Source organism: Lichenostomus cassidix, chromosome 1 (genome assembly GCF_008360975.1).
Source record: "Lichenostomus cassidix isolate B80296 chromosome 1, HeHo_3.0, whole genome shotgun sequence".
Taxonomy (NCBI): Eukaryota; Metazoa; Chordata; class Aves; order Passeriformes; family Meliphagidae; genus Lichenostomus; species Lichenostomus cassidix.
This window is the reverse complement of record NC_139479.1, coordinates 28630854-28658401: the sequence shown is the minus strand read 5'-3', so window position 1 is coordinate 28658401 and position 27548 is coordinate 28630854. Positions and strand designations below refer to the sequence as shown.

Here is a 27548-nt window from a genome sequence, read left to right as displayed (position 1 = left end):
TTGGGATTGGTATACCCATATCATTATTATTTATTAAATATGGCTGAACATTAATATTTTCAGTCCCATAGTTTGGATTTTTGCTGCTTTGAGTCATTGTTGCTGCTATTGTTTAAACATTCACTGAAATAATAAGGCAAACATTTCTGTTTCCAATTGTGGTATTCGTTATGTTCACAGACCTCTTACTAAATGCTCAAAACAGCATCTCTTCATAACACTAATAAATGATTCTGCTTCAAGCATGCATTGTCCTACCAGCTGGAGGGTTAGCAGTGGGTAAGTCCACAATGTTCTGAGTGAACTGAATTATATTTTAAAATAATTTCTGGTTTGAATAGTTGTCTAGTTTTCTGTACTTGTGCCTTGAAATAAACAGCACTTCCCTCCACACCCTCCTCAAGTGCATACATGCCACTGCTTTTTATTAAGACAATCAACGTTAAGTGTTGTATTTGACCCTGGAGAGTATTTTAAAAATACAGGGATGGAGTAATCTACAAAGCTATTTTCATTGGTGACAGCAATTTAGTTCATGCACTACAAACACGTTATAGTATTTGAAAAAAAGGTAGTCCTCTTGATTTAAATCTTAGATTACCAGACAGTGTTTGACTGCCTTGGAGAACAGTGCTGGGTGGTGGGAAGGAAAGCAATGCACGGTCAGGAGGAAGAGATTAACGAAGCACGGGGATTTTCCTCTCCCGTTCCCCTCCCAGCCCCATCGTCCGCCAGTCCGTTCGCACGAGTCGCGTGGTGTCCCTCGCGGGTCCCTAGCCGGGGACGATCGGCGGATTCCCTCCTCCGCAGGTCCTCCACACTCCGCGGCTGGAGGTGCCTCACCACAACCCCAGAAATATCACCTACACCCATGCGCTCGCATTTCAAGGGCACTGGAGCACTACCTCCACTCACACAGGTTTCAATTTTTAATGTGGAAGCCAAATGCACACATTTTGGAGGTAAATTATGCAGAAAAATACTTTACATTTCTGCTGAGGCAAATGATTTTTAAGTAGGTCTCATAATTACTCCGGGTGGAGAATGTGCTTTTCCTCTTTGGTCTATTCACTTGCAGTTCATATGAGGAAGGATTATATTACTATCATTACACAAATACTTAAATGGGACCATTGATTTGTTTAGAAATGAGATATCAATGACAGTTAATTATTCAATAACTGATCATTAATTTTGGGTTAATGATCAGAGACCCCTAGGTCCTTCTAATTTTGCTTGGCTCAAAGGAGTAAATGAAATCTGTTTGTTAAAGCATACAGCAGACTACTAAGCATTCATTTTCATTCTGCTACAGTAAAGTAGTGTTTTAAACAGATTCATGAAATGTTTTAATACTACTCAAGCAAACCTATCAATACAAGAAAAGTTAAACACAGAGTCAAGGGGATTATTATCTAGCTGTCTATAGCTTTTATCTAATCTGTCACCTTCCCATGTGTTTTTTGTGGAAAACAATTTTTTGGTAACTTAAACGGCCTGTTTCTAATTAATCCTTCCCTCTTTTCCTTGCATTTTAAGCTATCCTAAAGATCAAGGACTGTTCATACCTACTGGGCTACAGCAGTACCAGATGATGTTTGAAAAACATTGCTTATATAATGAGAGTATCATCAGTTCTTACATTTTTAATTAAAGTTCATTCTAAGTGTGCTTTCCAATACCTGTTTCATTATCCTAACAATTAATAAGCAACACAATATTTTCTCTCACTTCACCTGCATGGGATTGAGTTCTAAAAGTTCCAAAGAATAAATTAGTGAGGAATTATGGTTACAAAATAGAGCGAATGTCAAGCTGAAACTCTTTTCATTAACTCAATGCTCACTTCTGCCAAGGTCTGCAGCACATATTTGATTCTGTAACATCAGTGAGCTGAGATCATTCCAATATCATAATAGAGCACATTTAAAATGAGCAATTGAAAACTTTCAGCCTTAGCCCTGGGTTTATTTGCTTTTCTTGGCTAAATGGACAAAAAAATAGCCTGGGTGGAGATCTGGTTTCCGTTCACTTCAGTGGAGTTAATGCCATGTTTGGTGCAAGGAGAAATCACGGAGAAGGAAAAGTGTTGCAAAAAGCTGCACAGTGTCACTTCTGCATGGGCCACAGACTTATTCAGAATGTTTTAGTAATTAAGGCTCCTGTGAAACATAATATGTAAGTCAGTTTTCAAGAAATAGTGTGGCAGAAATTAAGCTTCTCTATCATGCACAATATGTATTTTGAGAAATGTTGTATAAAACTTATTTGAGTAACAGAAGGACTGTGATAATTTCCACGTGCAAAAACAGAGTAGGAGCAAGCCCAGAGGAGATGTACCTGTGTCTATCCTTCGTGGTGCAAACAGGCAGCAAAATATAATGAGGAGACACTGTTGTGGTAAAAAAAAACCCACCGCAGTTCAAAATTGCAGCTGTGTCACTTCAGTGTGAGTGTTACTTATGTGATCACCAGAGGTCAGTGTCACCACAGGCTGCAGCGCAGAGAGGAAGGGAGATGCTGCTTAGAAAAGACGAAAACAAGCTTGCCTGATCCCTCCAGAGTTTGCCCGTGCTCTAACACCAAATATAACAAATTCACAAGCCTCTCTCTTCTTTGTGAGATAGAGGGTGGATGGATTGGGGGAGCACTGAGGAGAGAAAAGGACAAGGGAAAAAGGAACTGGAGAGCTGTAAGGAAATGGGAGCAGGAATAAAATAAACTTGGCAGGCTGCTTTCTGACCATAAAAGATACTGCCTTCAGATTCTCAAGCAGGCGAGTCCCACCTGTGTCAAGGCACGTACCTAGCAACATAAATTATTGCCAACTTCAAATGCTGAAACATTATGAGGCTGGCTCACAACGTTTAAATAATTAAAAAATACTGTTTTCTTTTCCCTTGTCCACAGAGTTGGGCTTTTTTTCCTTTTTGCCATATTCTCAAGCTTTGCTCCACTAACATAACACCTGAGAATGTGTGTATATGTGAGTCTGTGTGCATGTAATTTTAATGACATATGAAATCTTCAGGTTTGTGTGGTTTGCCTCCTGGGGTTGCAGTTTAAGAAAAATACAAGATGCTGAATAAAACTGTGGGAGCTGGGAATTATGCTTCCTCAGTTGCTCACTCTCCTTTGACAAATGCTCCTAGAGCTGTGGCCTTTCTGTGTGGGTCAGAGGTGATGGATAAGGGTGTGTGGGCTGTTGTTGCTCTCTCACCTTGGTAATGTCACCAGACCCTGGCTCACTGAGGGTATCAGGGTGCCCTCCTGCACCCTCAGGTACCACTTGTTCTGCTCATGTGTAGGGCTGTGAGTGAGCAAGCAGGACACAGCAAAAGCTGTGGTAGGGAGCAATCGTTGAAGAGTAGAAGGGAGAGTAGAAAGACTCAGATTTCTTGGGGCACTTTGAGGTGTGTGAACAAGTTTAATAAAAAGTGCTTTCTACCGCTTTGCTCCTACTGGCATTTTAATCTCCTACCAGTGCTAAAGCAGCAATTTTAATACTGGTACAGAGAAATCCTGGGGTTAGATGCCCTGTATTTTGTAGGACTTTTGTTTCAAAATGGTAGAATATTTCCTTAGGAAAGGAGCTGTGGGTTGCAACCACAGCTTGAGTTTTTTCCTGCTGAAGCATAGTCTCTCTGTTTGGCTTTTGCAGTCAACGAAAGCTCTTGTGTTTGCCATGCTGGGGCTCAAACATCAATCCAACTACAGAGCTCAGAAGTAGTGGTGTAGCTGCCATGAAAGAAACAAGCTTATTTCCAAGCTCCCTCTGTACAATTCTGTGTTTTAACATGAATACCTTCTTTTTCTGAATGTATTAATGGCCAAATTTGGAAAAGAGCCGACTTTAAAATATCAGGTCTGGAGAATCATTTCTTGAGTAACCTGAGATTTTTTTACAATCAAAGAGCATAGAATGTCTCTCACATGGAAGGCATTTACCTGCTACCAGGCAGAACTTAAGTATTTATCCAACCATATCAGCTGCTCTCAATTCACTTCAGGGTAAAGTCCTCTTCAATACAGCTCCAGAAAAATGATACTGCTTATCAAAAGGAATTATCTAGATAATGTCATGACAGATACATGACAAACTTGCTTTCCCTGCACAAGTCTTAGGGCTAAGAAAATACAAATTGAGCCTCTTTCCCAAGGCAAAATACAAGCTGATTTTTGCACAACCCAACAAAAGAAAAGTAGGACAGTTCTCCACACTGAGCTTGAAAGTAGCACAGGATAAAAGTCCTAAAGCAGGCAGTCTTTAATGAACATTCTATATTACTAAACTCTATAAATACCATATATTTGGTATATTTGTTCCATTACATTGGTATATTTGTTCCATTACACTTTCATGTGATGAAGAGTTGGGATTTGAATGATGTTTACGTGATCTCATCATAGTGCTGTGATCTCTCTCAACAACTTCTATGATCCAGCATGAGGATGCTCTCACAGGTCACACTGCAAAGGGCTGAACAAGTGTACACTCCTATTTACAGTCTCACTATCTGAGATCTGTCATCAGGCTAAACAATCCATGGCAGCAGAATCCTAACATATTCACATAGCTGCACTGAATTTAAGACATAATTTTAAAATAACAACAACAAAAAAATCATATAAATATAAGGCAAGAATTGAGTAAACTTGCATATTTTTAACAGTTTGTTTTCCTCTCAACACTTTTGAATACTTTACCCCATACTTTCTTGTAGTAATCATTCCCTTTTCTTCCCCCCTCTCCCCACAAAATATCTCACCTTTCCAAAATGCAGACATATCTCTGATCAAAGCATGCCTCACGTCTAGAAAAAGTTAAGACACAGCTGGGAAGAAGCATTTCCTTAAAATTTTAACATAGCAAAAGTACTTTGACCCCTAAAATCAAGGTCTCATCTATAATTCCTAGTGCTTTTTATAGTTTAGTCTGGTCTTAAAGTATTAACACAGAAACACTCTCCAGCCATATTTAGTGGTGGTTAGGGAACAACACACTAATTGTAAAGTAATAATAATAACAATAATGATAGTCCATGTCAATATGGGAGCTGGTAGGGATGAGTACATTTAATAACTCTGATGGAAAGCATGAAATTTAATTAATGCTCTTTGGCAAACCTCCGAGTTGTGTCAAGATATGGCAGAAGCCCACTTACGGGTTAACCCTGTGAGGACTGCTGAAACTCAGTAACAAGCAGCTGAAAAACTTTCTCTGCCACTGAAGCTGCAGACCATTCACACTCTTTCTGTACTTTCTGCACCTTGCAGGGGTAAGAGAGACACCATGACACTGCTGGTATTAGACACAAAGAAAATTTTCCCCAGAAGATGAGCGTATATAAAAAAAAGAGATGTTGCAAAAATAAGCACCCCTCTTTTACAAGCTCGGGATAACAACGCATTGTGCTCTGTAACGATGTCTAAATGCTGAAGCATGCTTTCAGCTCTTCAGAGAGAAAAAGGCAGCAGTGAATGCAGTAGCTGTGAAAGAAAATCCTTGTTATATCCACCAGTGTTTATGGGTGCCTGAGTTTGTTTGGGATGTAGGAGCTGTGGAAGAAGGCAGGCAGGATATTCATATTGCTTAGCTGCAGGGACTTAATACACACATTCAGAACCGCAAATTTTCTTCAGTCTCCATATTTCAGTGAAGAGAAATAGGTTCTGCAAGGAACTGAGCTTACTTCTGTCTCTGGCTGAATAAAAAGGATGGGAATGCTCATAATTCAGATACTTAATTATCCTACCATTCTCAAGTCAGGCATGTAAGCAATTGCCTGAAGCTACCACTCAGACCATCTTGGATGTCCCCTTCTGCTGGATGCTCAGGCTAATGCCTGCAAGAGTTGCCTGCTAGTGCTGTAGAGGAGGAGATATATCTGAGGAAGAGGTAACTTGAAACAATCAAGAGGTTTTTTAGGTTCTAGATGACATGTAGTGGAAGAGGACATCTGGAGGACTTCAAAATCCCAGGTGGTTTACTCAGTGTAACAAGCAAAGGAGAAAACTGCTGGGTGAATTAGGTGATTAAAACAGGAAAAATTAAAAAAAAGGTTTTCTTAAGGAAACAGCTTGGCAAGACTTTGGTAACGTGTCCAAGGTTAAACAAAGAGGTTGGCTTCAGTTTATGTCTTGCTGTAAAGTGATGCACATCCACAGAATGCCAAAGAAGGATGAAGAAAAAGACTGGAAACTTGTATGGCACCGAAATCTGCTTCGCACAGCTCTGCTAGCTCCTGCTCTGAGATCCTCACATTTCACCCCATCTAAACTGCAGAGCTGTGCAGTGAATCCTGAATGTCTGCTACCTCACATCATGGCCTTCCTCTCCTGGGACAGAGACTGTGGCCACAGGCCTTACCTGCAGAGGCAAGCAGGTGTTCACATGGGAAGGACAAGGAAAGGGAAGGTGTTTGGAGTGGAACAATGCAACAGGGAAGCAGAGAGCTGAGGTGCTTTCTGCTGGGATCTATTGACATTTGGACAACTTCTGGAAAAATTGAAATGAATCCCTAATGCTTTGCAAGTAATTTTTGAAGGTGTAAACCCAGAATTTTCTTAGTTCCTGTGAGGTTGAGATTTCTCTAGCTACACATCTTATTATAACCACTGGACAATTAACTGTGACTACATCTCCTTGCCAATTTAGTCTGTTCTGTAACTCCATACTTATTTCTGCTGCCTGGTATGACAACTAAAATGTATGTAAAATGTATGTATGTATGTATGTATGTATACTAAAATGCCTGGAATGTATACCAAAAACATACAGGTTTCCCAGTTCATAAATTTGATAAGTTTGTTCTGGGCAGGCAGCTGATAGCACTATGGACTGGAGCTGTAGCAGTGGCTGTGATGTTACATGAAGAGAAGAGTCCTGCATTTATTCACACAAAGCCCCATCACTCCAGCTCTCACAGGAAGACAGATAAAGCACTTGCAGTTCAGATCCTTCTTGTTGTTTTCAAGTCTGTCACGGGCTAGGACTGTCATAGGCAGTTAGGGAAAGTACTTGAAAATAGCACAATTTCATACCATTTTAAGCTGTGTTCTTCTACATTTTTCAAATTATGAATTACTAAGAGCTTGTTTTTTACTTCACAGCAAGATACTGCAACATATGTGGTGTACATTCATATGTGGTGAGTTCCTTTACTTTTAAACGACCACCAGGGAGACATGCTGGCAATTTTCTATAGAGAAGGAAGTGGAAATGGATGTGGATTGCTAATACCAGAATATTACCTACCATCTGGATAGGCTTAACACATGATAAACTGTGAGGTTTGGACATAGATTTGTGGTGCTTAAGGAGATTGCTTAAAAGCCTGTCTACATTGTCCTGGCCTGACTCTCATCCTGTGGAGCCTTAGTCTGTTTCTTTTTACAAGGTGAACACAGAATAACAACTGAGAAATGTAGCAGCCTCAAATTTAGAATCATAACCCAGAAAAAAGAGTGTGTTTAGAGCTGCTCTACTCACTTTTTTTCCTTTTTTTTTTTTTTTTTAATTCATCTCTTGGTATTAAATTACAGAGCTCTGGATTCATAGATTATGAAACCAAAGACAACAACTGTAATCAACCATTTTTTACTGCCCATTTAACAAGGACCAAAAGCCTTTCAAACTACTTAGCTTAGCTCCAAATCTCAGCTTCTCTTGGAGCTAAATAATTTATTAAAAATATCTAGACTTGTTTCAATATTTTTTTCTGACATGGAATCTATTAAATGTGTTAACACCTTGTTTGGGACTTAATTACTGTCACTGATAGAAAGTGTAACTTGTTACTTCAATTTATGAGTACAGTAGGGTTGTTATAGTTATGATGGCCAGAGGGTGTAAAAAAAAGCAGGTTTCATAAGGCCCAATAGTATTTTTAATAAGACAGATTGATACAGCTGAGAAAAAAGAGGAGTTTTAGCGCTTTTGTCCTTAACAGCTCATCTATTTTTTATCAATTATATGAGTTAGACATAAAAAATAATAATTCTCCCTGAAAATGTTTCCCTGACTTATGAACTATACAGGAATAATTTGTTGGGGTCAGTTATTGCAAGGGCAAATTATAAAGCACTACTGCTTTCTGATGGCTTTTCTCTGGCCTGGGAAGACCAGAACTGGTGACAGAGGTTCTGTGATGTACAGTGTTAATGTACAGCCATAGGAGGGTGAGTTTTACACTCCCTCTTGTCCCCTTCTCTCCCCACTGTCCTCTTGCTGTGGCTGTGCCACAACACTCTGTTGCTTATATGTGAGTTATCAGGCGACTGATTCAGCTGGCACTGTCTCATCAGTTTACCCTCTTTCTATTTATCACTGCTACAGTATCCAAACCACCCTCAAAATTTGTAAGTGATCGATATGGCTTCAAATCATGGAGCTCTGGAGGGGTCTCAAAGGGTCATCTGGACCATATCCCTACTAGAGATCAGATGCAAGTGAACTTAGGTAGGCCCAACATATTAATCAATTCCTAAAAATTCTTGTTGAGAAACCCTCAGCTTTCCTAGGTATCCTCTTTGTGACAGTAAACTGTACTATATTTCAGAAAGTTCTTTCACACACCTATTCTAAGTCTTTTCTTCTGAACCAATGCAAACATCATGGCATTAAAAACTGATCCCTGAGGACCTGACAAGGAAAACTTAATTTCTGTGAGAATTCCCTGTTTGCAATTTCAAGAAAAGCTCGTAATTTTTAAGCTATTCAAGATACACCACGTTGAGTTTATTGTTTTACTTTGTTAATCAAAATTTCATGAGGTACCAAGTCAAATGCCTCACAGTACTTGTGTGAACATTATTAGCTTTATCAACCAAACACATACAATATTTGAAAGCTAATGAGCTATCTAAGACAGTTTCTTAATCATGCCTACTGTTTTCCAGTAAAAAAACCCAAACTTAATATCTCCCTTGCCAAACCCTTCCTCTAGCTCATTTGAAATACCTCTTTTTTAGAAAACAGGGATGGAATTGATTTTGTTTTCTGAAAGGGGGAAAAACAAAGTGTTGCTTCCTGCTTTCTTCTTACCTCTTCCCATTGCCTACAAGAAAACAAGCTAGCTAAGTTGTACACATACATATAATTAAAGTGAAACCACTTTGGAAATAATTCCAATTTACGATGAAAAAGTGACATATTAGCTCGCAAATGATGTGTTTCAAAATTAGAGGTGTGCATAGGTTAAGTTTAAGTTGATTGTTAAACATAAAATATGTCAATTAAAAAAACCAACAACCCTACTAACTACTGTCATTTTCAGAACAAGTGAATGAGAACATCAAGTAATGAATTGAAATTAACTTGTTTCTCAGTAATCACAGTCTATCTAATTTCTTATGTCTTAAACATCTGTTACTTACACATCCAAGGAAGAGCAGTTATACCAAAAGAAACTGGACAGTGTAGCTAGCTACAGGGGAGCCTTCCCTGCAAAACAGAAAATAACCTCTGACACCCAGTGGAGAAAGGAACTTTGAGTTATTTTTACCTAGATATATTTTAGCTATAAATTCAGTATAAATTTCCACAGAGAATCCATGCTGAACCATATGCCTTGGGATAAGAGGGCAACAAAAATTAAAGTGATTATTCATTACAGTTATTTTAATTATATTAATTATAAAATCAGTTTCACTATATATTCCCCCAGTTCCTTTAACTGAAATCTGGCTGAAGTGGAGCCTAAGTTCAGTGCAATGTAATTTAATGGAAGGTTTAGCTAGGAAGAAGTAATGAACACCTGTATCAAAAGTAGTGGTTACCATAAAATGATACGTGTGTTAAATATTTACCAGATCGCAGTATTATTTTCTGCTCAAAGTTTACGGAACTACTTAGTGTCCTAGGCTTGATGATGTGATAACCCTTGGTAAATATTGATTTTTAAATGGTGACCACTGTACAAATTTATACTTGCTAATGGAGGTCCACAAAGCAAACAGTACTAATTGAGAAAAATCAAGGCACTTCTTCAGCTCATATGTTTGACTTGACATATTGTGGCAGACACAATGCAGCTCCCATGTGTTTCCCACCAAAACGAGGGATGTTCACCACAACTCTGGGTGATATGGAGATGTAAAGGTAAAGAATAAAATGCCTAGTAATTTTTCCTTGTGTAATGTGCACCTTTGTAGAAAGCCAAATGAGGTATTAACTGTTCTCAAAATACTCACCATCCTACATTCTCTTACCACATGCTATTACTGCCTCACACTACCTTTCACATATTTTAGCCTTTTTATCTTTGTGGTTTTTAACTCTTTGGCAAAGCAGAGTAATTGCTAATAGCTCTAATGGCAAAGCTTTTCCTCAGACCATGATTCTAAGGATCTGTCTTGTCTTTCGTCACTTCAAAGATTCATTCATAAGAGGAATTGAAGAGTCACCCTGACATCACAGGGCTGTGTTTTTGGACTGCAGGAAGTGAGGTGTTAAGACTCACAGGGCACAGATCTCAGTGACATGGGCTGAGATCTGAAGTGGCTTTGTGGCCAGTGTACAATGGCTTTGAAGCAACATTGGAGAGACCATCCATACGCTTGTACTCTGTCAATCTGCACCTGTACTCAGTTATATCGTATTTTATGCAGAGCAGGAAAGAATTCACTGTGAAAGTGATGTAGAGTTACTGGGTGCAAATGCTTTGCCCATGTTCCAAGAATATTTAACATACTGCAGGCTGCACACTACAAGTTTCTTCATTTTAAATGCATAGAATTGAAGAGATTGTGAGATTACTGAGAGAAACTGCTTATGTATTGCTGGACCTTAAATTTCACCCATTTACCCTAGACTGAGCACCCCAATTAAAGTTGGAGCATATCTTCTGAAAAGAAATCCTGACTTGAGATGAGTTGAATTTTTAAAAAAATGGAAAACCCCCAACATTCTTGAAGAGGACTTTATCAGATTGTGCATTGCTCCCCTGGCATTTGAAGCATGGTGAAAGTCAACAAGCAAAAAATTTCTTCTGTCAGGTTATAGAGAAGAAGCAAATCAGTCATAGCCAAATTAGGTATACAGTATGTAAATGAAAAATAGTAATTAAAAAAATAGCTGTGTATGTGTAAGGCAAATCTTTATCAAGAGCTTTATGCCTAGAGAGGAAGTTATTTAGTGAATTATTATAACTAGATAGAGCAAGAGGACGTCAAATTAGATTTACCTGCTCTGCTGGTGTCCACCAGACAGTGAAGAGCTGTTGAAGAAGCACTGGGAATAAGGCAGTAATGACCCTCCCAAGCTTGCCTTTGTTTAGACCACTGCAGTGTAAGGAAAAAGTACAACCTAAGTCCTCTGAGCTAGTTAGTCAGATACCTTCAGGCCAGGTGTATTTAAAGGTTAAACTTTCCAAGAAGAGCTTCTATGAATAAACTCCTGTTTTAATTCAACTCGTCAACTTCTTCTGCAAGGGAAGCCTTTTCTAAAATATTTTGTGATTTTTGAAATGATTTTTATATTCCATACAACAACCTACTTCAGCTTAGCTTGACAGCTATAGAACCTTCAGCATGTTACATTCACGATTTGACCTGCATTTCAAGGATGGCCTCCACAGATAAATGGTAGTAGTGGTAGCTGTTGTGTATCCCTCAGCCATCTGGGCTCTGTTTGAGTGGGATCTCTTTTAGATCTCTTACTTTTAATGGTGCTATGAGTTTATGTCTGCAAGGAATGAAATCATAACAAATGATCAATTGCAACCAAGAACATCACTGGGTGTTTTGAATGTTTTTTCTGCTATAAATTACAACCTATTGTTACATTTTTGTAGCTATAGAGCAATTGTGTATTTGCATGAACAATATGAGTCACTGGTATGAGAACATTAGCAGGTGCTTCCAACAATCTTACAGTTTTCTTAGACAACAATGATTGTTGATAACAAAGATGTGTTATCAAAACCTACAGCATTGTCCAAATAGTAACTTCAAACACTGAAACTGAAGAAGGAAAAAGACACACTTTTGCCTTTTCTAAATAGAAAAACTTATCAAATTTTTCTTAAGCAAAGATAGCAGGTCTCATGGTCAGCAAGGATGGGTAGTGAACAGAAGAGAGCCTTCTCCAGTTGGATAGTGGTGGGAGGCTCAGCCTTTCTGTACCATGTCTGGGGACAGGAATCCCACAAGTCACACATGCTGTAGAGCCACATGAGAAGCCTCCCAGAAGCCTGGCTGACACAGTCTGTGGAGGTTGTGACTGCTGGAAACCACACACTTCAAAATGTGCTAAACTCAGAGAAAATCCTTGGCACAAAACCATGTGGAGCCCAAGGCTTTCAAAAACCCTACTAGTGTACTATTGAAGACACTTAAGTCTTTCCAGCTAAGCTTTCCAGCTTGGCTCTCCCAAGGTTTCAGGACTGATCCATCTGAGGACCACCAGCTGTCAGATCTGGAGGGAACCAACCTTGTTGACTATATGGTTTTGTGAGATCTTGCAACAGCTGAGGAAGACAATTCAGCCTGTGAACTTTACACACAGCTGAAGTTTAAAAATCTCATGAGAAGTCATAAAAATCAACTGTAGTAGGTGTTGCCCTAGAGCCTTACAAATGCTGAACTACAGCAGACAATATAGCGACACAGAAACTGTTTCATAACAAAAAACCACTGTAAGTTTGTCTATTAATTGCACAGAAAATCACTGAGGCCAAAAGGGGAGAGAATCTCCAAATTTGTTTAATCAGCTCCTTGCCAAATGGTGGACTGAAATCTGAGCAATACCTTTAAATCTGAAGTCAAAGCTGGCAGGCCCTGCAAAGCTGTGGGCTGGACTTTGTTGCATGACTTCAGCTCTGAATCCGATTTATTTGTACTAAACCTGCAGTTATTATTAGCAGGTTTAAAGCTAAACCATTACATCAGATTGAATAGATACTGAATATATTTTTCTTCTGTGTATATGCTTAGCTACTAAATGTGACATCTGATGGATGATCATGTTTTTTCAAACTTTTTATATTTTTTTTCCATCTTTTCTTTGTACATTTAGTCTGTGTTCTCCATGGAGAGTACCTTACATGTTCCTAACATCCTCCTCTCCTTTTTCTCCACTAGAACTTTGATTCTACACAAGGTAGACACATCAGCGACTTGTATTTGTTAGTATTATTTAGTGGTTCTCTAGGTGATTTTATTTATATTCTCTCCTTTTCTAAGTTACTCAACTATTTAGTTAAATGTATATATGCATACATATAGCTTTACTAGAAATAAGAAAAATATTTTACATGTTTCCAAATGTGTGCACCAATTAAATTCGTCAAAAGGTTTTGTTATTAGTTACAATGAAATACCTGTTCTACTGGAATCATCAGATAAATGTCATCCTAGACTTCAACTAAATTTACAAACAGTCCTTTCTCCCCCATGTGGGTTTTTTTAAATTTGTTTGTTTTGTTTTGTTTTTGTTTTTTTTTTTCTGTTTTTTTTTCAGTTTGCACTGCTCACGATGTGCAGAAGTCTTAGTGTAGTAATATTAGATGTGCCCAGAGTACAGACCAATGAAATATTCACAAACAGATGAAAGGGATATGTGTGGGGTTTGTGTTGTTTGGTATGGAATTTTTTGTTGCTGGTCTTTGTTTTTGTTAAAAGAACAAAAGTGAAGTATATCTTGATCTTTTGGAATGAGTTGGGAATAATTGAAAAAAACCACAGAAGTAGGAGGAACAGGCTAAAGAAAAGCTGCCTTTTCCTACCAGTGGCCTAGGAAGAATAAGGCATTCTATAGTGTTTTGCTGGTCATGTAAGTGCTTGGACACTCTGCAGGTCATTTCCCTTGTGATTGAAGGAAGTCTAGGTTTTTTGGTTTTGAAGAAAATGCTTCATAATATGTATGGACTTCCAAGAACAATTAGGTAAAACTACATTAAGATGGACGTGGATGTGAGAAATCTTGGCTTATATTTGAAAATGGTCCACCCCACATCAACTCCCCTTCCACTTCCAAAAAAAGGCAAAGTAAGACGACAAAAATTTAATCAGTGGGATTATGGAAAGAAGAAAAGTGCAAAAAGTGTTTGGAGCTTATAAATTTATACTAGAGTTTATATATTAGTTATAATGAGTTTATTTATCAGCTTATTCTACTAAAACTCTGATAAAATACATGCCTGTAAATAAACAACTTTGTGTGCTGGTCCTCCTACTTCTGAGTCCAAATATTTTAGAAATAATAACTCATCTAGAGTGTGTGCTTATTTCAAATCCTGAAAATTAAACTCTGAATATGGAGAAAACCAGCTGTAGCACACAAGAGAGAACACACAATGAAATCACAAGAAGTTTTCCAGCTATGTTATGCAACAGCTGTGGGGTATTTCATGGTTCCTTATTCTGTAAATGTAAAAAAAATCTTGTAGAGTTTTGTTCATTGGCCTGGAAAACAAAAAACTTTGTTGAAGCAAGCTCACAATTACTCTTTCTTTTAGGTTCAAGACAATGTAATACGAAGAATGCCATTTGGTGGTTAGATCTGTAAACTGTTTTTGTTTCATAGAATATAACGTGTTGGAAGGGACCCATTGGGATCATCGAGTTTCACATAATTCTCTTGAAGATGCAGTTGATGAGAAGTCTCATTAACTGATGAGAAACCTACAGCGGTTCAAATATTTGCAACTCTCTGGAATTAGGCAAATTTGCTATTTTGAATATTTACATTTCTGGAATACTTGTGGGGTCTCCAGCTTTCCTAAAGAATCACGTGAGTTTTTGTCAAATGCTATGAATTGTTTTGTTTTTTCCTGAGGAAGTGATTTCCTAGATTTCTTTTAGAGCTGCCCATATTGTAAGACTATGAATTTTACAGTGTGAAAAAGCAAAAATATCTTTTGAGTAGCAGCACTAGATACTTCATCCTCTTATATATATCATTAAACACTTGTGGCCCTTTTATTGCTGTGACAGCCAATGAAAAGTGCTACATCATATTGAGCTTTTTAATTGACTACTTAGATTACTTAAAAAACTAAAATTGTTGGCATAGATTTAAACAATTGGACAGAGCACAACCAACAATTGGCAGGCAAGACTGAACAAGCCCAGATGGACTCTGACCTCATCTTCCTCCTAAAAAGACTGAATTTTCACTTCTTAGGCTTTACATACACCAGCAGAAAGAATCAGAAACATTGTCAGGTTTTTTGGGGTTTTGATAAGTTAAGTAGCCTATTTTTTTATCTAATTCTGAAATGTAAAGAAGTCAGAAGTCAGCTAAAGCAACAAGGAAATGAGGTGTGGCGGTTTTGCCATCCCTCATTCTTGTTATTCAACCAGCTCAAATTTTGTGCCTAAAAGCTAATAGAGTTTTGCTGCACTTGTGTTGTCTGCCCAAATGGCTCCTAACTGGGTGCTGTCAAGAGTACTTGGTATCCATCTGTGACATGGATGTGTCAGATACAGCATGCATAAAAGGACAGTTTCTAACTGCTCAGAAGGAGCCCAGCAAGCCACCAGAGCTCAGGGCAAGCCCATCCTGGGTCTCTTGCTGGTAAATTCACTGTGCTGACTGACAGTGCCCTGCAGGTCTCACTGTTCAATGGAAGGGTAAACTTTCTGTACAGGAAAATGAGTTTTCATTTTCACCTCCATTTTCACCTCTGAATTTCAGCAACCATCTCAGATAGCAATAGTTCTGAGCCAGAGCAACCCCAAAATGTTCCTCCTTCTCCTAAACAATTTCTCCTTCCTATTCTGCAAAAGATCTCAGTTTTAATCCTGTACTGACCTTGGATTGTCTAATGACCTTCACATGCTACCCAGCTCTGAAATAAGCATCTAATTTTTCATTTACCTATACAAGACTAAATATTTAGTTTAATTATTTGTGGGTGGCCATCCATTCTTAATTAGCTAAAAAAATCAATATTTATTGTATTTGTAGAAAACAATATTTAAGGCTGAAATAGCTCATTAATGACATGAACACATATTTTCAAATTACTTTACATTTGTTTGGTTTTAGAGAAATGTGATGATACCATTTAATCATTGTAAATTGCTGAACTGGAGATTTTCAAAATTTGCCTAATTTGAAGTCACAAAAAAATTTAACCATGTCCCAAAGCACCCTCTTCATATATTCTGTCTCTGAGTATATATGTTAATGTGCATTAATTATACTCTTTCTGAGCACTGTACATGTTTCTGACATGAGGATTCTACATTACAGTGAAGGATTATTGTACTTTCTAGGCCCACTGCAGCTACAGCAGCTTCAATCACTTTAATATATTTTATTACAAGTAGCATTTAATTAACAGTACATCTACTGTCCATGTGAAGGATCCAATATTGCACAGGTTTAGGCACATTCTTAATTTTGTGCGCTCTGAATAGTCCTATGCAACTGAAGGTTTTGTTAAAAGAATAGGATTCTAACCCCCAAAAAAACACCTAGACTTTTACTGCTATATGAAGTGGCTGGCACTGCAGAGACATGATGGAGGAATGAGAACTGTGGCTGAGAAAAATATTTTAGACAGGATCAGGAGACTAATTTAATTTCTGCCTATATTTTATTTTTTAAAAGAAATTGATTTTCTGGTACTGAAAGATATTAGTTTCTTTGTGTACTGAAGGGGTCTGCTTAATATGCTGCGGTATCTCTTGCAGGGAAGGTTTAAGGTGATTGTGTGGCACAGTGAGCAACTGTGTTGGGACAGGAGCTTTTACCTCCTCTATTGTGAAGAAGAATCTTTCAAAGATATCCTTCTTTTTTTTTTGTTTTTTAGAAAAATTGAAGAAAGAATCTTTCGGAGAGTCAAGAAAATGCAATATGAATCTTTTGGAGAAAGGGCAGAACAGCTTTTAAAATTTGTTGTGGTCTGGTACCTAAGTCACGTGCCTTGTGCATCCCACTTCCCTTCATGAATTTCCTGAAAGTTCCTCACAGCAGATATAAAGTATCTTGAACCAGGGAGTTATAAAAAACATCACTGTGCAAAGGAGAGGTCCTAAGGCATTCTCAAAGTCTTGCTAGTTATTTTGTGCTTGGTTTGGTCAAACTCTGGATTAGAGATGTGGGTGTAGGAAAGATGGGAATCATTCAGCACTGCCCCAGCATGGTTTGGGGTGGGGTTAGAGAAGATACAGGATGAACTGATGATGTGCTAAAATTTTGTTTTTCTGTTGGCAGTTGAAATTATTAAGGAACACTAAGAAATAAAAGAGACATTATATAGTTGACCATGGCAAAGAAAAGTCAACATACGATTATCTATCTATCTATCTACACAACTATTTACCTATTTATCTAGCTCTGTATATTTAATCACAACTTTTAAAATATTTCCTTCAGAAAGAATGCAATTTCTTTACACTGGTGTTGAACTGCAAACTATCGGGATGTTCAACGCTGTTTGAAATACGCTTGCTTCCCCTTTCTGTGAAACCACTAGGTGGAGATGTAGGTTTACCAAGCTAGGATTGCAATAAGCCTTAAAAGGAACAAGCTTGAAAAACGCCTCTTAAAAAAAAGTACCAGATTGATAAATTATGTATCTTGTTGGTTACAAATTCCAACACATCTTTGAAGGAGGAAAAATGGGAAAAAACTAAATGCTCAGTTGTAAAATTGTCCAAGCAAATTATTATTTTTTAAGACACAAGTTCTGATGTTTAAGACTGAGAGAATAATCGCTTCATGTTATAAATTGTCTGCTGCCAATACACACACATTTTCCTTTATTCTTCTACCAGCTGCTAGCTCATGCTATCAGTGGTCAGGAACAAACAAACAAAAACTACCCCTAAATTTTTTTAGTCTGCTTTCAAACTTTCAAACCAGTGGATATATGCCAGCATCTGTCAGATTTCAGGACTGTTTGCTCAAGTCGAGGGAATTACTTTTAATGCTGGCACTTTTTCAGCAGCATTCTGATATCCGGTATAAGACGTAAAAAGCAAAGTGTGATATTCTGAGCTGCTTCCTTTAAAATAAGACTCGTTTCTTTCTGTCTTTCTGCCATATATGCTTAATCATGGAAAACGAAAATAACAAGTCGAATGAAAGAGTTGTTTATGTGTACCGCTTCCATTTTCCTTCTGCATAAACCTTTTCTGCTTCTACTACTTATCTATGTGCACTGCAAACTCTTCCACATCAGACAACAAGAATCTGGGCATTTTACAGCAGGGAAGAATGATTCAGAATTCATGCTTCTATATTTCTCCTGTTATTTGGAAATGCTCAAGCAGCTTATGCTATTTTTTCTGATCGGTAGGAAAAACAAGTGCAATCCTGACTTTCACCCCTTTAGCATCAAAAGGAAGTTTACCAATGTAGTCTATCCTGCCTTCAGATTCATGTAAGGGCTCTGTAAATTTTTCCTTTTTGTTTTTTTTTTTATGGTAACTTTCAAAGTTGTGTTAGAAAGGATGTGGAAATGAACTCTCCTTTTGAAACATTAGAAAAAGAAATGTGTGGCAGATATTAGTTTGGAAAAGGTCAGTATCTTCATAAAAATAACCCCTCCTTCTCTATAACCTTGGATATAGACCTGCTTTTAGCCAAGTGTCTGAGATTTAATACCATTTACTACAAGCTCTGAAATTCTGCTAATACTGGGTGAAAGTCTTAGGTGTAAGTGCGTAAATCATATATCACTTCTACCTTTTTTTTTCTGATTTCTGCCAAAGTCTTCTTGGTTAGTGAGAAAAACATGGGGAATGATACTTCAGAAATAAAAATTGAGAATTGCAGTATTTTAGATTACATTGTCCAGTGATGTTGTTATTTTTATCAGTGCTTGCTATTTCTAGAGAGGATAGCAGAAATGGCAGTAACTACTAAATATTTCAGCAAATTAGGTCAAAAGAAGAGAGGCACTTCTTTTTCCTGCTAGAAAACTTTAGACTCTCACCATCTGACAAACTCCCAGAACTGGTGATGCAGGGTCCTGCAGCTGTATTCATCATATTCAAGGAGAAATGCAGGCTGTTAGGAAGATAAACAGTGAAGTTCTTCCAAAAGCTAAAACTATAGAACGGGAACAGTTATAGTAAGGAATATAAGAAAAGGGGCCTTCTTTAACAAATGATATTCTAATTTTGCAGAAGTTGTATCTTCACATCTTAACAACAATATTTCTCATACTTTTACCCTACCCCTCCACACTGCAGTGCTTCCCAATAAATGTTGTTAATAATAAAATGGGAATCCTGGTTATTTATGTGGACTAAAAAATTCAGGTTTCTTCAGCATGAAGTACCTCAGATCTTGCATGATGAAAACAAGATTTGTATTGTTTTATTTTTGAACATTACAACAAGTCCTAAAAATTAGAAGAAGCCAGGTAAAGCAGTGCTAAGCAGAAATGCAAAGGGAAAACTGTTTGGGGAGGTGGCAGAGCTCAATTTTCAACTTAAAGGACTGTGTGATTCATTAGTATTACAAAAATATCTGTCATTTTATAAATGCCTGCATCTACACAAGCTAAAAGTTCTTGTGTGAAGAAAGAAAGAAATAAAGAAAGAGAAAGAGGAAAGAGAGAAAGAGAGAAAGAGAGAAAGAGAGAAAGAGAGAAAAGAAAGAAAGAAAGAAAGAAAGAAAGAAAGAAAGAAAGAAAGAAAGAAAGAAAGAAAGAAAGAAACAGAAAGAGAGAAAGAGAGAAAGAGAGAAAGAGAGAAAGAAAGAAAGAAAAAGAAAGAAAGAAAGAGAGAGAGAAAGAAAGAAAGAGAGAGAGAGGAAGGAAGGAAGGAAGGAAGGAAGGAAGGAAGGAAGGAAGGTAGGTTGGTTGGTCCTGGTTCCTGGGCCAGATAGAAAATAGAAGGTTAAAGCTTCAATTTGCAAAGCACTGCTTTCAGGGAGAATCTTTGTTTTTTTGAGAAGCAGAAAGCTTCACTGAGGTGAGAGTATTTCAGCTGATGAAGAGCAGCCTGCCTGCCTCCAGGCTAACACTCCAGCTCCACCTCAACTAAAACTTGGGTTTGTTATAATCCAGTTCAGATCCTTACCCCAACCAACCCCCAATTCTGCCTTCTCAGCTGACAAGCTGCCCATTTTTTCATCCTACATTAGCTCTGAATGCCTCCTAATCAGTTACAGATTTATAAGGACTATGAAGAGCCCCTGTATTAAACAGCTTTTTCTCCTCAAATGTTGAATATGAAGTTCTCCTTACAAAGCATTTCCTACTGTGGTCACACACACACACACATACACCTACTGAGGTACTTGTCGAAATAACTCAGCACAGAATTAAGGCTCTTCTGACAGTCTGGGAAAAGAAAGATTTTGTCTTAATCATAATGGATAGGAAAGAGGAAAGGAAAGGAAAGGAAAGGAAAGGAAAGGAAAGGAAAGGAAAGGAAAGGAAAGGAAAGGAAAGGAAAGGAAAGGAAAGGAAAGGAAAGAAGGAAAGGAAAGGAAAGGAAAGGAAAGGAAAGGAAAGGAAAGGAAAGGAAAGGAAAGGAAAGGAAAGGAAAGGAAAGGAAAGGAAAGGAAAAAGAAAAGAGTGTCTGGCAGGAGGCTCTTTTGCTTTTAGTCAGTAATGTTGCATCTTAACCCTTTATAAACTGTAGTCCAAGTCTGCCTCAAGTCATACCTTTTTTAATGTCCCTAAAAACAGGTCAAATTTGAAATAAGAAGGTGAAAAAGGAAATAGTTTCCAGCTTTAAGATTTAGGTAGCAGCACAAAAGCTGGGTAACTGAGTTCCCAGTTTCTGTGTCAACCTCCCCTCACAAATAACCTTCCCATCTTCTGCTCTGTCTTTAAGACTTTATGCTAAGACTGTTGGACTAAGTTAGAAAATCTTCTACCGAGCTGTTTCTAGTTTTAGTGTCTGATATGTGCAATGCGCACGCTCAAACGCAGAAACATCCTAACTCACAGCCACTGTAACAAACTGGAGGGCATAGAGAGGGGGGGAAGAGAAGGGGGAGGACCACCCTCTGACGATCACATCTGAGGAAAACAGACGTTCCCCTCACCTTGAAACCCTCTCTACTTTTAGATGAGAATACATTTGATCAAAACATGATGCCATTCATCTTATGTGGCTGTTTGTCGATCATAGCTCCTGGAAGGATAAGCAAACCCTATGGAAAGGCATTTATCTAAATTATCCTGATAAAATGCTATCACTCTGTGGGAAAAGAAAAATGAGGCAGAATGCTAGTTTCTACCCAATTATACTAACCTGGAGGAAAATCAGGATGCGAAGTTAAACTACACTTAACAAAAGTTGGACCATCGGTTTCAAAAAAGAAATACTTTGTTTAAATGAACTTTCTCCTTTGTGAGGATTCAGTCTGTTTGAAAACACAAAGCAAAAAAGAAAAAAAAAAGATTAAAAATATGAACTGCCTCTCCCATTCAAACAGCATATAGTTAGTGTTTGTGACTTTTCCCTTGACAACTAGATAAGAAGATAAATGCATAGTTTCTCTTAATTAGCCTTTCTTAATTAAAAACACCAGAGGTATTTGTGATCATAATGAACTCTTCTGACAGAATGGTCACTTGTTCTACTGGATGTCACTCCACGAAAATTAGATTTATTTTTTAAAGGGGTATAAATTCTGTGCTGAGGAAGAAATAAATGATGCCTGCAAAACAGTGTCCCCTCGGTTTTATCTGAATGAGATGGATGTGTATCTTGTGGGTTTTAGAATGGTGTGGGGCAGTATTAGCCATCATTAGCACCCCAGTATGGATCCAATTCACTAATTACTTATGCTGTCTTGGTTCACTGAGATTTAAGTACCAAGTCAATCCCATTATCTGCAGTCTCCCAAGCTTGCCAGAGTCATCCGTCTTTTATGGAAAAAAAGGCACAAGGGTTATCAATAGGACCCTGAAATACTTGGGATTTTCCCACTTCAGGAGGAGGCAAGATTAGTCCTGACTAAAGTTGCATCTTCTCTAAGCTGCTACTTTGGATGTGATAAAAGTGAATGCTGACAATTATCCATTACTCCATAAAGAGCAGGAGAGAGAGAGAAGGAGGCAAGAGCAGCGAGAAGTCTGCCACACACGCCTGCATCTGTCCTACGGTCGCAGGCAGCTTTTCATATCACCTCAGAGCTACAAATTACAATTCGTCTGTTACAAACACATGATAATATAGTCAGAAATCAGAAATTAAAATATTCCAACGGCCTCGGGCCTCCTCAGAGAGAAAGAGAGAGGGAGAGAGGCTGAGAGGGAGAGAAGGAGGAGGGAGAGGGAGAGCGAGGAGTATGCCGAGCCCCTGCACTGCCTGTGTTGTTTGTGCCCTCCCTCCTCCATCCTACATGTTTAATGTCTGCGGCAGTACCGAGGCCTTGTCTGTTTGGGATGGTTGATTGACATCTGCTCTGCCGAGAGGAAGGAACTGGCAGCTATTGGCAGCACTGTCACGTTCATTTGCACACTTTATGAAGCAGCAGTGTGGCTACTAATACAAAAAGAAATCTTCTAAGCAGCATGACATCTCTTGGAATGGAATATTTGTCTTTACAAATGATTGCACTGCTGCCAGTACTTGACATGGTGCTCGCAAACATGTGTAATTGTTGGAAGTGTAATGATGATTATTTGCATATTTAATGTTCAAACAAGTACTGGAGAAGCAACTTAGACTAAACCTTTTATGGGGAGGATTTAAATACGTTCAGCATCAGCCTGATGAGTCCCAGAAAAGAGTCGGGGGTCTGAGAGGAGAGCTCATGAGCATGGTTGCTGTATGAAAGGGACTTTAAGAAATCACCCTGGAATGCAACACTTTTATGGGTTTATTTTGGGACAGATTTCATATAAATTCCTCTCCCATTCATTTTAATTGCTCAAAATTATATTTAAACGTAATTATACGAAAATTTAGGAATGATCTACTTATCCTGTGTCTGAAATCAGCAAAACAGCAAACTGAGGAAAGTAGATGAGAAAGCACATGTTTATCAGTAACAGCAGTTTACAGAAAGCCTGTGCATGATGGCAAGACACTCGTTTTAAGTCTTTGACATAAGTGTGAGGAGGGCGTAGGTCATGGGAGGCAGGCTTACAAACCCTTTTTCCCGGGCTGGAAACGCAGTACTGAACATTTGTGCTGGAAATCAGCACCATGCCCAGGCTGAGAGAAGAGGGCTTTCTTCCCTGTAGAAAGCCCTCATGTTTCTGCCTTAGAGATTTTTCACTTTCCTGTTACATATTAATTTTTCCTCTTTTTAAACCTCGTGACACACAGACCTAGTCTGCACACAGACCTCACAGGCACACGTGCACGCAGGCATGCACAGTTACACATATGAAGGGCAAAATGTTTTGCAAAAGGGCTCTCCAACACAGCAGAAAGAAACAATACTGTTTAAGGCAGTATTGTTCCCCTGGGATGGATGCACATTGGTTTTATCAGTGGAATAATTTCAGATGATACAGATACATGAATGGCAATTTAGCCCTTAACCTTAAGTGAAGAATTTCTTTAACTGAGGACTTCATCACTCAACTACTTTTCTGACCTTAAAACGAAGTCTTCTCCATTTGAAACGTTCCCTTTTTAAAATATTTATTTTAGCAATTAGCTTTCATCTCCCCACTCTACCCCAACTTTTCTTCCTTCCTACCTTTTCATCTCTTTTCCTTTCTTTCTCTTTTTTGTGTGGTCTCAGTACCAAGAGATTTAAAATCACCAAATCCTACATTGTTTGAGGGGCAGCACAATAAACTTGACTCAATTATCATGCTGTAAATTGATTTAAAAAAAAAAAATCTGATGGATGAATAGAGACTGAATATCTTTGTCTCTGACCCTGTCGTATCATCAGCAATTCTCTGGCAGGACTCCCACTTGATTGACAATGCTGCTAATGAACACTGTCTTAGGCCATGTAATGATTTACCTTCCATGAACAAGGTTTGGCAATGCTACCTTTGCATACCTGTCAAAAAATTAATCCTTTAAAAACCAGATATATTGTCTTGAAACACGGAAGTGTCTGGAAATTAATAGAAAAGTGGAGACATAAGATAAATACATGTCCTCTCATTAAGTTAATTAGGATTGTTTTGTTGCCTAACTTGTTCCAAAAGCACTCCCCCTCTATTTATTTTAGCCACCTGTTGTCTCCTCCTCACAAGAAGCCACTATCTTCCTTTACCTGACCAGGTCCTACCATATTACTTACTTGGGCCAACAATACAAAAAGCATTCAGCTGACTGTAGTTGCAATAATTCTTCCCTACTGAATGTATGTTGGACTTTTGTATTTGTTTAATTTTTTTTGCACACTCTCACACCATCTACCTGCTCTGGTTTGTCTTCTAAGAACCTGAAGATACAGAAAAGTTTGTACTGAATTTAGTACTTGCATGCAGCTCATTGGCCTTCTGACTCTACTTCCAGATCATAAGCAATCCTCCTCACCATACAAAGAGAGGGAAAATGCTATGGTGTGAAGGACCTCTTTGTTGACCACAGCTGTATACAACACCAAGTCCCTGAGAAGAGTTCTGGAAGGAGGGTATGTATGTTGCTTTGTCAGCAATAAAAAGGGTCTTCTTCAGACATCGCAAGACAGAAAAGCCATCCAAACCATGTTTGCTGGTTCATTGAACACTACTTACTGTGTGTGCATCAGAATGTACTCCAGGTAAACTTCCACAAAATTCAATTTACCTGAAATACAGTCTTGCATTTTTCTAAGAAGCTAATTGCTTGCCTAAACAAATGGGAGTGAGGGTAGGGGCACTGGAGGGTGGCTAAGAGAAGTGATGTTAAAGAGACAAGGGGCTCATGAAAGAAACAGACTGCAAAGTTGAATTTAGTTCCTTATGAAATTCTTTGAAGAAGCAAAAGTATTTAAAAAACATATGACAATAATTAGCAGTATTTCTTTGGGGATTTGCTTGTTTGACCTTAGCCTTTTAATCTGTCAAAATATGCTAATAAGCCTGACAGACAGAAAGATAAAATACAGAGACAGATGAACTAACTGAGAAAACATCAGTACAATACTGAATATACTCGTGGAAAAAGAAAAGAAAAAAGTGCAATTAAACATTACCTCAAGGCTTTGATGACATGCTAACTATTATGGAAAAGTTGCTTTCAAATTTGAAGGAGTATATACATGAGGTCACTAAGATTGTGGCTGGCATCTCTGATTGTTTTATTTTGAATTGAGAGACATTTTTCTAAGTTCATTTTCGGTTTCAAATTTTAATCCAATGTATTGAAACATGACTTTCTGCACATTGCCTTACTGCTGGGGATCACTGGTACGTGACAATCCATAACTTTATGGCTTGGGAATTCTAGAGCTGTTGAACAGGCAAGCAAGAAGCTTCTTTTTGCCTGGAACACCTTTGAAGAGGCTTGGTTTTAAACGGCAGGGGGTTTTTTGGTTTGTTTTTTTGTTTTTTGGGTTTGGTGTTTTTTTGTTTTTTTTTTTGTTGGGTTTTTTTTTCATTTCAGGCTATCTGTGTAAAGGCAATGCAGATGATAGACCCCAAAATAAAAGCAATTTTTAAGAACCAATCTGTTCCTCATTCAAGGTGAGCTGCACAATGAGGAGTAACTCAACAGGAATAGATCGCAACACATGAGTCAGTTCTTTCACAACACAGGAAAGCAGTTTAAATTTTCCTGATTTTATTTTTCCTTTACAAAATAACTGGTTCTGTCTTCTCACTATAAATCAAAGAACTTCTGGTAGTACCAGAATAACGTCATATCATAACAACAGCTATTTAGGTATTGCCTTTCCCTGCATGTAAAGCTTCTCAACCCCTTCTGTTTAAAAAACTAGGAAAACTGCCTGATGGTGTTTTGTTTCTCACTGGTACCACCTATCCCCAGACCACCAGAGAGCCTTTCTCCAAAATTAGAAACATGATACTGTGATGATCCTCAGTAAGATAGTCATTCTCCCTTCCACTCTTAATAAACAAGTTATAAAGAAGAAGTTAAAAAATTTCTCTGGGCTAATGTTCTCTCCACATCCTAGAGTGCTGGGACCTATTTCCTGATGGTGAAGATAAGAATTAATGGAACCACAGGAAAAAACTTAGGCATACTTTCCCTTTCAGATATCCTGTTGCCATGAGCTCTAAACCAAGAAATTAAACCTAAATCAGGATGTAGACTTCTCTCTGCTGTGTGACTAAGTTGGGCAACTCACTTCCATGAAGTGAGACTGTGAAGGAGTTCTTCAAAATAAAATGTTTGCACATTGTATATCAGTGTATCTTATTTCCTGACAGGACATCTGATATTCAGCTTTTCCATACAGCCAAATGAAGCATGACATTTAAAACCCCCTTTTTTTTTTCCAATGAGTGAGCTACCCACCCCACTTAAGCTCCCTAAAAATATACAGAGAATGAAACACAGACATGTCTTAGCAGCCAGAAGTGTGTCTGAAATTACTGCCTTTGCAAAGCTTTTACACTTAGTCAACTTTATAATCACTTAAAGAGCTCATCCAAGATTGGATTTTTAAAAATGTAGCTAAGGGCTTTCTTCCTCTCTCTGAGCCAGATGCACAATTATAAGCCAAAAATTAAACCCAATTAAAATTTAAAAAGAAGCAAACATGATCTAGCTGAAGGAGATACCCGGGGCCTACTGCTAAGAAACTGAATGACCTCCCACATCGAGTGTCTTGCAAAGGTCCTCGGAACCAAGCATGGTGATCTGCACAGAGCAGGGAACACAGCTATGTCACTGCTTTTCTGACTGAGCTTCCTAGCTGTGACTATTGCTCCACTTTCACCTGCAGAACGTGACGCCTGCTTCTCGAAGCAAACGCTCTGCTCAGGCGTCACCGGTGGGAAGGAGAGCTGACTGCCCAGCCAGCGGCAGATGTGTCCTTCTCTCGGGTTTATTCCCAGCAGCCACCTTGACACCCAGCCTTGCCAGGTGGACCGGCGAGGAGTGGGCAGCAAGGCCCCTTCAAGGCCGAGCATCCCCCCCAAGTCGCCATCCCTCCCAGACCCACCTGCAGCCGCCCCAGCCCTCCGGGGCCCGGCAGGGGCTGCCCCGCGGCTCCCGGCCCCGCCGGCCGTGGCGCAGCGCTGGAGAGGCCGCGGGTCGGGAAGGGCCGGCGGTGCGGGCCGGGGGAGGGGAGCCGGGCCGGGCCGGGCCGGGGGCTGCCGGGCGGGGTAGCGGCGCCTTTTCTCCCCGGCGGCTCGGAAAGGTGGGCCGGGGCTTTCAGAGGGGCTGACAGATCTGAAGTTTTGGAGGCTGAATGAAAGAAACACTCAGCTAACAAAACAGTGCGCCACAGAAGAAGTTTCATCTGGTCTGGCCAAATCCCTCCTTTCTTTCCATCTTTTCTCTCCTAATAACAGCTGCCCTCTCATTCCCTGTTACTCCGCTGTGAAGAACAAAACCTCCCTCTGACTATCTGTTTTTCTTTTCTTCCCCAGAGTAGGTCTCATTACTGGTGATTAGCAGATGATTAAAACCAATTCAGCTTCCCCCAGTAGATATTTTCTCCCTGTTTGTGACTAACGCGTCAGTCTTCAATGAACGTGCTCCTAAGCTTATTAACGGGCTCAGAGGATTAGCTGCCACCGAGCGCCGCCGCTCCG

General features: G+C 38.9%; 1 long non-coding RNA gene across 1 annotated transcript; it reads right to left on the bottom strand.

The window, feature by feature from the left end:
* Positions 1-1742: 1742 nt before the first annotated feature.
* On the bottom strand, positions 1743-27548 carry LOC146444412 (uncharacterized). Its single transcript, XR_014849473.1, has 3 exons — positions 26954-27548; positions 21172-21283; positions 1743-2162 (listed from the first exon to the last, which is right to left on the bottom strand). It is a non-coding gene; the product is annotated as an uncharacterized LOC146444412 (long non-coding RNA).